The sequence below is a fragment of the Peromyscus eremicus genome, chromosome 22 (assembly GCF_949786415.1).
Source record: "Peromyscus eremicus chromosome 22, PerEre_H2_v1, whole genome shotgun sequence".
Lineage (NCBI taxonomy): Eukaryota > Metazoa > Chordata > Mammalia > Rodentia > Cricetidae > Peromyscus > Peromyscus eremicus.
Genome location: NC_081437.1, coordinates 23478538 through 23489499, shown reverse-complemented (window position 1 = coordinate 23489499; position 10962 = coordinate 23478538). Strand labels below are relative to the sequence as shown.

Below are 10962 nucleotides of genomic sequence, written 5' to 3'. Positions count from 1 at the left end.
TGATTATACAAGGTGCAGCAGCTTGGCACCAGCCTGTTGTGTCTTTACACTCTGCTGACCCTTGCTAAAAGAGAGCAGCGGAAAGCAAAGGAGAGAACCACCCAGCAGCTCGGAGCTCTTAGCTCCTCATGCAGCCGCTACAGAGCTAGGCGGGGAGGCTGGTGGAGAACTCGGACGGACGACACCCTGCCCAGACACACTCCAGGAATGTGAACCCACAGCCCTCAGGCACCTACAGTGCAATAAGAGACAGATAACCAGGACCAGGCCGGAGGCCAACACTGGAGCTGTTAGAGCCTCCAAAGGAGAGCCATCCGAACAGCAGCCGCCTGAGTGACAGACAGAGTTGAGCCAGGTTGTGACGGCAGGGACAGTGTTCCAGGCCCAGGAGGCAAAGGAATCCAGCCAGAACTGCATAACACTGTACGGATTTTCACATTTGTTTTTAATGGGGTACCTTCCCTTCTGAAAACAATGCGGGTTTGTCATTTACAACTGGTGTATAAAGTTACCTTTGTAAACACAGTTCTTTAATGAAAAGAAATAGGAGCCCTTTTAAAGAAAAATATTAAGTGAATCATTTTACAGGTGGTAGAGGAATGCACCAGAAATTACAAGGTGCTCTGTGTGCTCATGCGCTCCCTCTCTCCCTCCCTCCCTCATACACACACACACAAAGCCAAGGTATGCCAGCCCTGCTACCCTCCTGTCTCCTCAGCTTTCACCCTCCCCGCCCCCATCTGTCCCTAGCCCACTCCTTCCCCCACCCCATCCCCAACGCTCTGTGACTTCATGCTAGACAGGCCTTTTTTATTGGTTCTCACCCATAACAATAGTAGCAATAAGAATGTCACCTTACATTTGCATATCCCTTTACAATTCCAAATGCTTTCATATGTACCAACCATCTCATTTGCCCAAGGAATAAAAGACCATGCATTTAAAAAGAAAAGAATGAAAGAAAGAAAAAAAAAATTCCCCACAGGAGGTTCCACCTTCAATGGAACCAACCTGTGCCCTTCCCCCAGCCCATGGCACTCCCGGATGCCCGTGGTGCCGCAGAGATTTCAGAAGAGGTGTGTAATTGAGCAGGGAAGAGTCTCCAGGAAGGCCAGTTAGTTCCACATCCTGCCTTTCTAGGGTCTGCCTGAGGTAGGTTTCTGTCACCTGGCACAGATTCTTAAAATTCCAACCCCTTCCCGAACTTAATTTATTTTTACTTGCCCTGTCAAATTCACCAGTCTTTGAAAAATGATTGGTATCCAGGCTATGTAAAAGGTTCTCACAACTTAACAATACAAAGAAATAAGTCAACTGAAAAAAAAGAGAGGGATGGGAGACGGAGTTGAGAGCTGGCCAGCACCTGGGAACTGACTGCTCTTGCAAAAGATCTGAGTTCTGTTCCCAGCACCCACAGTAAGTGGCTCAGAACTGCCTGTAACCCCAGCTTTTAGGGGATTTGATGTCCTCTCCTGGATGCCATGGGCACCTGTGTTTATGTACACACACACACACTCTCTAAAATAAAGTAAGCCTTCAAAAATTAAATTAAATGTAAAATAGGCCAAGGCTATGAATCGGCATTTCTCCAAGAAGATAAGTGAATGGCTTGGCAATCCACGAAAAGTGCCTCCACATCATTAGCCATCAGGGTAGTCTTGCAAATCAAAACTACACCGAGATGCCTCTTCACGCCCACCAGGACGGCTGCTTTAAACAGAAGAATAACTGTGCTCACAGCAGCATTATCCACAAGATTCGGAAGTGAAAGCAAGCCCAAAGCCCATTAACTGTGCGTACCTATAAAGTAGAATATTACTTGGCACTACGAAGGATGAACTATGGTCTCAGGAAACAGCATGCATTAAACACAGTCACCAAAGGCTCCCCCCTGCTTAAACTATCTCGGGTGGACAAACAGGCGGAAAGTAGGCAGATTGTTTACAGAGGCTAAGGGGCAGGGAGATCGGAGTATCTCCCAGATGCAGATGAGGACCAGTTCTCTTGATGGGCAGATGAATATGTTCTAAAATTAAATGGCGGTACAGCTCAGAATAGCCTGAAAACTGTGAAGTTACATACTTTACCGGAGTGAATTGTATGGTGCGTCAATTATACCTTAAAGCTGTTATTTTAAAAATGACAAGGTGTGTTTAAGTGCTAACTCAATGCCTGGAATGTAAGTAAGCCACCGTAAATATTATTGAAGGATGTATAAATGAGAGAATTCAGATCTATTTCCTCAGCCCAGTCGTCTAACCCAAGGGGCTCCACCCACAGCCACCCCTCCCTGCTTGTGATTTGGAAGTTAGTGATGACTTCCCTGGCAAGTAGCAGGCTTGCAGGAACCCATCCTAAAGAGGGGCTGGTCTTGGGGACAAACGTACCCAAAGATGGAGACCAGAATGCTTGGAAACATCCCCAGAGCCTTGGGAACCTGAAGCTGGAGCCCTGCTTTCCCACGGCAGAGACATTTAGACTCCCGCCCTATCATCTGCTTAAGCATTCATTGGTCCAGCCTGGGGCAGAGCGCAGGTGTTCAGCCCACGAAACTGGTGCCCAAGGCAGGGGCTTCCTGCTTCTGCAGTCTGATGGCATTGTGCAGGGATCTAGAAGTTTCCTGACGCCCCGGAGACAGAGTGTAGAGGGTTCAGCAGGCTAGCACCTGACACTGTGCTTTCCCAGAGCCAAAAGGAACCCAAGGCCTCAGCGCACTACACACATTACCCAGAAGGCTAAGCATGGACAATGCGGATAGATTATACCCTGAAATTTAAACTCTCGTGTTTTTCCCCCCTCACCTTCCTCTAGGACACTATTTTTCCATTAGTCTTTCCCATTCTATTGCCGGGGGCGGGGGGGGGGGGGGGAATAGAATTACTAGGCGTGGGGTTCTGGGATAAGTGGCCCATGTTTGGGTCCCCAAAAAATCAATCAGACATTTGACAATCAGAAGGGAAGGCTAAAGGAAGCAGAGGCTGGAGTTTATGAAAAGGCGAATAGAGGGCTGGTGAGATGGCTGAGCAGTGAGGAGGCCCTTGCTCTGTGAGCCTGGGCACACGAGTTCAAGCCTCAGAACTCACATAAAGGCAGAAGTAGAGAACCAACTCCGCAAAGCTGTGCTCTGACCTCCGCATTAGCACAGTAGCACATGCCTCCTAACACATTTCACACACACACACACACACACACACACACACACACACACACACACAAAGAAGCAAGTAGGCTTAAACATTTTTTTAAGGCAAATGAAGGGGGCAGGGGACATGGCTCAGTCAGCAGAGTGCCTGCCACGAAAACACAAGGACCTGAGTTCTAATCCCCAGTATCTAAGGAGTTCAGGAAAAAAAAAAAAAAAAAAAAAGCTAGGGGTAGTCATGAGCGTGCATCTGACCCTAGCATAGGAAGGGTCATGAATGAAGAATGTAGTTTCCTTCTGAGCTGCTGGCCAGCTAGTCTAGCCAGTCTGTGAGCATTAGGTTCAGTGAGAGACCTCTGACTCAAAAGAAAAAAAAATAGCAATAGAGGACGCGACACCTGCCAGTCTCTAGCCCGCTGCACATTGTACACACCCTCGGGGCAGATGAAGACAGAGGAGATGGACCATCCCACCACAAAGGCTGGCAAGGGTCTCCCACACAGAGACGTTTCCACTGCCTTGCCTGGTGCAGGGCACTCCATCCCAGTATCCAGTGTGCTGTCACTCAGGGACTGCCCAGAGAACCACAGCTGTGTGCTTCCCAATGCTTTTCTTAGCCTGGATGACAGACACCCCTGTCTTCAATGGCCCTGGATACTGAAAATCTCCTCAGAAAAGAAGAGTGAGTATCCTTGGCATTCAAAAAGCATGAAAGGCTGGGCCCAGGGGATAGGGGACATGTGCTTGGGCCCTGGATGAGGCTGACCTTGGCCTTTTGCGACTTGCATCAGATGCCCCGGTGCCCCGCGTCACACTCTGGTTTCAGCCACTGTCCATGTGACAGTGAACAGGTCCATGTGAGCTTAAGCCTTCTCCCGGCGACTGAACATTGCCTCACAAACTCTTCAACCTTCAATTTCTGTCCCGGAACCTTCTCTTTTTTTTTTTTTTTAGTTTTTTTTTTTTAGTTTTTTGAGACAGGGTTTCTCTGTGTAGCTTTGCGCCTTTCCTGGAACTCACTCTGTAGACCAGGCTGGCCTCGAACTCACAAAGATCCGCCTGCCTCTGCCTCCCGAGTGCTGGGATTAAAGGCGTGCGCCACCACCGCCCGGCTTCCGGAACCTTCTCTTAAAAGAGAAATCTTGAGGAGCTAGAGTGATGATTCAGCCAGTAACGGCACCAGCTGCTCTTGTAGAGGACCTGGGATCCATTCCTGGCACCCACCCGGCGGCTCACAACTGTCTGTGACTCCGTTTCCAGGGGATCTGACACCACTGCACACATGTGGAGCACAGATACACATGCAGGCACATGCATGCATTCTTATTAATTAATTAATTAATTAATCTCCATTAATTAATCTCCTTGAACTCTGTGTAGAGGGAATCAATCACAGCTGAGAGTTCAGTGTGATGGTTCTGGGTGACCTTCAGCCCCTGGAGGTTGGAGCTTAGTAGAGACAGTTCTATGACTTTGGCAGGTCTAAGTGGAAGGCCAAGCTCTTCCGGGTGGGGATGGGAGGCTGGACATACCTAGGTTGACAGTGGCGTCCTCTCTCCTGCCTGTCTCTCAGTTCTGGGATCGAGTCTCAAAGGACCTACCAAAACAGTCCTATAGCAAAGTTTGCTTTCATATGACACCATACTAGAGGGTGCCGAGAAAGCGGGGAGCAGCGACTTCCCAAGAAAGGGGACCCCCAAAAATTGCTCTCTCATTGGAACAGTTTGAGCTTTTTTTTTTTTTTTTCTCAAAGTCCACTCAGACTGCGTTCCTTCCCTCTCCCTCTCCCAAAGGAAGAGAGGAACGATCATCAATGGCAGGAGGCAGCTGCAGACAAGCAGCACCTAGAGCCGGCTTCACGCTCAGGAGGGAACGCTACGTCTCGTCCTCGTGGTCTCGGGTGCTCTACACAGTCAGAGAAACTTCTCTAGTAACGAACTATAGAAATGATCCCTGAAAGTATAGTCTTCAGTTTGAGCTTTTAATTTGGAAATGTCATAGACAAACCTTAGCCACCAGCCTTTGAGGACTTACGCTTTACAGAGAAGCAGTCTGTGGTCCAAGGTGGGGCTTCCCTAAGACACAGGAAAAACAGCCCAAGTGGCCCTGGAAGTCCGCTGTCTCCTTTTCCTTGAAAAGCGACTTGCTGGATGTCACAGCATCGGTCTGATAATGATCCTATCTGTGGTAATACCTTGTGAACCAAGCAGCATAATAAAAAATAATGCACCGGGCAGTGGTGGTGCACGTCTTTAATCCCAGCACTCAGGAGGCAGAGCCAGGAGGATCTCTGTGAGTTCGAGGCCAGCCTGGTCTACAGAGTAAGATCCAGGACAGGCACCAAAACTACACAGAGAAACCCTGTCTCGAAAAACAAAACAAAATGCTGTTTGTCATGATATGGACCAGGCCTGGGACTGGAACTCTGTGCTGTGGACTCCTGTCCCATGTTGCACCCTCAACATTAGGACTGTCTTAGCTAGTGAATTCCTCACCTCTCCCTCTCCTTCACCACCACCCCCACCCTCCCACCCCCCCACCCCCCACTCACCCCTACCCCCACCGCCGGTGTGTGTCTGTGTAGGCCAGAGGACAACCTCAGAAATCATTACCAATTGAGCTAGCTCCCTGTGTACTCACACTCTGATGCTTGTTAGCTTTAATCTTCCCAGTTACCCTTTCTACTGGGTGTTCACTACCCTACTCCTACTAGGTGGCTCGGGCTACTAAGTGACTACTTGTCCTCGCCTAGTATTAAATTTATTCATAAGGTTATTTTCGACTCTTTTAAGGTGTCCCAGGTACTTTACTAGTGTTGGAGATAGTGGTGACCAAGACAGACCCAGTTGTTGGCCTTGGGAAATTAGACTTCGGTGAGGGAAAACGGAATCAACGATCACTGAATTATCTATGGAGTCACACCCGTGCTGTGGCCAAAGGGCAGGGAACAGAATGGCAGGGATACAGCCGTGGGATAACTCACCCAGGGCTCAGGGAGGCTCCCCTGAGGAGGGGACATTGAGCTGGAACTGAGAGGACAGTGTCAGAGGCAGACATGTGGAAAGTGCTCCCTGATGAGAGGGGGGCATGTGGAGAGATCCCCCACTAGCTAAGGTGCTAGAAGAACAAAGGCTGTGGAATTGATGCGTCAAGGGAGGAGCCAGGAGAGAGGGGCAGGAGACCGCTTGGGGCAGAAGGGCCCTCAGTGCTTTCTGTGAAAAGTAATGGGAACTCATTGTAGGGAGTCACGGTGAGAAATGACATAATCTTGTTTCTGTTTTCAAGGGCTCGCTTCCTCAGAGGGTGGCTGGCCACTGTGCTGGAAGAAGGCCATGAGGCTGGGGAGAAGTGTGAGGAGACTACCGAGGAAGCCACAGCATGGCTGGGACAAGGTTGTCGATGTCGGATGGGACTTGGTGACGTCATATGACAACTCAAGAGGGATGGACTATGGGAAGGGAGGGAGAGTGAACTGCGGGTGACCCTCAGGATTCCGACCCTGAGAGCAGCGAGGAGGGAATGCTGAAGAGTTGGGCGGGAAAACAAGATTTTAAATGCATTGTTCGAGATGTCTATGGGGCGGATATGTGGGGACGAGAAGAGATATTAGGATTTAGGTCATTACGGAGCTCCAGGCTATAGACAGACATTAGGGAATGTCTGGGCATAGGTGACATTGAAAGTTATGGGTAAGATCAGCGAGGGACCCCAGGGTGAAGAAGACAGGGTTCCTGCTCACCTGTAGTTCTAAGGGTCAAGTACCCTATTTTCTGGAATCGCAGAATAGCTCATCAAAGGCCAGCCTTCCCGCTGCAAGTAAAATCCAAAGCCATCTACTTAAAGGTTTTCAGTACTGGAGGGGATCAGTCTTCCAAAGGGGAAGCATGCAGAGGCGACGCTCAGTCCTGTTCATTCTTGAGCAGCCGGAGATCAAGGAGTTACAGAGCCCCAGAACAAGCAGAAAGCGAGGGGCTAGTGGGAGGGTTCTGCTATCCCCTAAGATAGGGAAGTAAGTGTGAAGGTCAGACTACAAGACGATCTGAGGGCCAGGATCTCTCGGAGAAAAGCACACCAGAGTCAGTGCTCAGGGGCAGCCTCCTAGCATGTAGCGGCCCGCGACTGAGAGGTGGGGAACCCGGAAGAAGAATCACCAACAGCTGCGTGAGCCTTGGAAGACACTCTTGGACTTGGTAACCCACCTAAGTGGAAGGGCCTTAACAAACAAGCAGGCTTGCACCTAGAACCCCAGAGAGGTTAGGCAGCGGGAGGAAGGGTGAGCCAGAAATAGAACAGCCCCCACAGGCTGACCGCCGGCCGGCATCATAGCAGCCGGATCCCAGGCTGGATTAGGGTGACCTTCTGCTTTTCCTGACGGACAGGACGGCCTTCAGGAAGGCAAAAATAAATCCTCTGTGATGAGAGGTAACATCAGTCAGAGCCCAGAGCATCTCCATAATAGAAACGCCCCACAGGGGATCCAGATCTTGGGCTTTTCTGATCTAGACTTTAAAATAGCTGTGATTAATATGGTTAAGAAAATAGATGACGAGGTGCAGAATTTCACAGGGAACTGGAATCAAAAGGAGCAGGTGGAAATGATGATATAATTCATAGAATTTGGAAACTGGTATCTTTTTAAAATGGCTAACAAGGGCTGAGGGTATGGCTCCACATCAGAGGGCTTGCCTAGGATGCATGAGGTCCTGGGATCGATACCCAGCACCCCATTCCCCACTCCCGCAAAAGCTAACAGTTTTTCTCTGTAGTTAGGAGGAAGGGCATCCCAGGGGGAAAGTAGGTAACTGTGAAGCCCAACAGGTCCAGCCTGCAAACAGAATGGATGGCAGATGGGGAGGCAGGGCCCGTGACAGGATCTTGTATCCAAAACTCCAGGCAGATCCCCTGACATGCTGGAACTCGGATGTCAGATGAAGAGATCAGAATTTTCTTCCTCAGACTGAGGGTGTACAGTAGAGGTGCTTCTCTGCTTTGTTTTAGTTTGTTTCAAGGTCAACTTAAAGCAAGTTTTAAAAACTGATAGTTTTCATTTTTTTTTTTTTAAATCAAAACTGTTTTAAAATATCAGGAGCTGTAGTAGCCACTCAAGTACATCAGTCACTTTTGTTTTTAAAAGAAGTATTTTTAGGATTTATTTTTGCATTTTTAAGTGCGAGAGTCTGTGTGTGTGTTTCTGTATGTGTCCGAGTGTGTGTGAGTGTGCACACACGCACACATACACACACACACACACACACACACACACACACACACACACACGCGCGCGCGCGCGCGCGCGGACACACGAGACCACATGCACATGGACATGGATGAAGGTGCCCATGGAGGCCGGAATAGAGAGCTGGGTCCCAGGAACTGGGTTTAACAGGTGGTTTTTTTTTTTTTCTGGGAACCAAACCTGGTTCCTCTGCAAGAGCAGCAAGCCCTCTTAAACACTGCATCGTCTCTTTAGCCCTCACTCACTCCAGTCACTTTCAACGGTTTCTCCATCCCTGCCAAGATTTGTCTTTGGGGTTTTTTTGTTGTTGTTGTTCTAAACCAAACCATAGAAAAAGCCCATGTTACGGTTTGAGACTGTAACGTTGAACTTTCAAACAAATTTTTTTTCTTGTTGAGCAAGACCTTTTGGCTGGTTTATTTTCTCCTTCCTTTACTGACCTTGTAAACGACTTAATTGCGAAATGTGATTTGTCTCAGAGTGCCTCTTAACACTGTATTCTTTAAAACAGGAGATTTTTCCATTGCATGGGAGACCGACGGCAACATCTTCAACTTGCGCGAGCACCGAGCAGGACTCCTCGTCACTTACTCAGGGACATATGGTTTTCATCAGCCACCTCTCTCTTCTTGGCAGCCACCAGAACAAGGATTTACATTTCGTTTAGCGAACGTCCCCTCAAAACCCTTGCACCAAGCTCTTATTTGTTACCGTACCCCTTTTTCTGTCTCTCGTGATCCCGTCTCTGCCTCACTTTCCCAAGAATGCCAGTCCCTAGCCAGGCAAACCCAACTAAAGGAAGTACCTGTCTACCAGACCTGGTCAGTAGAGCCTGAAAGCAGAAGTTGGCCCAAAGGCCTCTGGGAGTTGGAGCAGTTGGGGTGAGTGGAAAATACTTCTAAGAGAGAAGGTTCCTGAAGCTGTATTGGTGGGTGAATGAGAAGCTTTTCTCAGCCACAAAAACCTCCTCATGATTTCTGTCGTACTTAGAATAAACACTGATGTCTCAAAATGGCCTTTGAGGCCTCTCTCCACATCTCTTCAGCCTCATCCTGAGTAATGCTTCCTCACTCACTGCATCCTGGCTTCAGTAGTCTCTCCAGTTCCTCAAACTCCAGCATGTTGAAGTTCCTGGGGCAACAGACCCCTCCGTAGGTTAGAGAAGAAGGCGGCTCAGGATCGCCTCTGTCCTCACAGGATCTCTGACGTTCCAGGCATCTTGTACGTTCCTGTCAGGGATAGCATCATCTCATTCCTGGGACCAGGATTCACTCTGGCCCTCATCTAGTCCACTGTCTTGTTTTTCAGGAAAGGGACAGAGGCCTAGATTGGTGTCTCGCCTATTGGTCAGGGACCTGCATAAGAAGCAGAGGAACCAAGTCTTCCATCTCTATACCACCTGGCAGTCCAAACTCCAGCCCGACTCCTTCCCGGGACATAACAGAGCTCCAGGTAAACCAATTGAACGTTTCCCCAGATCTTCCTAACAGCTGGTGTTCCATCAGACGCTAAGGCTGATCAGACCATGGATCTGGATTGCTGACTGTGACACCCTTGGCCACACAGAGTGGTATGAGAGAGACGGATGCAGGTGAGTCGAGGACTCTGGGATCTAGAGGAAGGAGGAAGAAAAGCAGCTCCCCTCTGGCTCAAGGCCATGGCTGTTCCTTCACCTTGGGAGGAGAACATGGCTGTTGTGGAAGGCTCTTCAACTGGAGAGGCAGAGTGGGACTAGGGTCGTGCTGACAAGAGAGATGATGGGGACAGGATGGGATGATGTGTCACTTGGCCAGGTGGGGCTGGGAAATATCTCCAGGCTACAGCCAACCTTGAGCAGCAAGAAAGAAACAGGTACCACTTAAGCAACCGTCAGAACTGTTGTAGCTAATTCTGCCCTCCAAGAAGCCGCAGCTGGCTGCACTCTAAGTTCATTTCAAGTGATGGGCAACCCTCCCCCAATCTGGGCTTCTGTCCCTCATCTGAAAGTAACTCACACCCAAGAGACAACTGACCTCAACATGCATGTAGACACTGGTAGGGGAAGGAGCTGGGATTAATGATAATAATGATTGCATTAAAGGAAATAGTAATTTCAAAGCTGGGTTTCTGAACATGGCCCAGAGGCAGGCTGGGGCAAGGTTGAAGTACTCCATGGGGGGGACTCGTGGAGAGTCGAAGGAGTTTGTAGTGGGGGGAGACAGAAACCTATTGAGGCTGGGGCTCAGACGTGAGCTGGCTAGTGAGAAGATGGAGACGTGACCTATATGCAAGGGATGGCTGGCATTTGATGTATTTTTCTGCTAAGATGCCACATGATTTCCCCAGTTATATGTGAAGAAAATATGTTCCAGATGCCTTCTGCTGCTACCTTGAAGGAAATCAGTGACAGAGATCTATACTTTACATTTGTCTTGATACAAAACAAAGAAGAGAAACTAGTCCCAGGAAGGAGAGAACAAAGAGAAGGAGAGGAGAAGGGAAGGAAAGGGGGAGGGAGGGAGGGAGAGAGGGAGAGAGGGGGAAGCATGATATCAGAGAAGATGGGATTGGAATCAAATCCCCAGAGGTACTGCAGGCAGCCCTA

At 49.1% G+C, this 10962-nt stretch overlaps 1 long non-coding RNA gene and 1 other non-coding gene across 2 annotated transcripts; one reads left to right on the top strand and one right to left on the bottom strand.

Annotated features, from left to right (window-relative positions):
* LOC131897545 (uncharacterized) lies at positions 1-9691 on the top strand. The gene is made up of 3 exons (XR_009375724.1): positions 1-423; positions 6428-6534; positions 8890-9691. It is a non-coding gene; the product is annotated as an uncharacterized LOC131897545 (long non-coding RNA).
* Positions 4896-5111, bottom strand: LOC131897757 (small nucleolar RNA U3). Its single transcript, XR_009375779.1, has one exon. It is a non-coding gene; the product is annotated as a small nucleolar RNA U3 (small nucleolar RNA).
* Positions 9692-10962: the final 1271 nt, after the last annotated feature.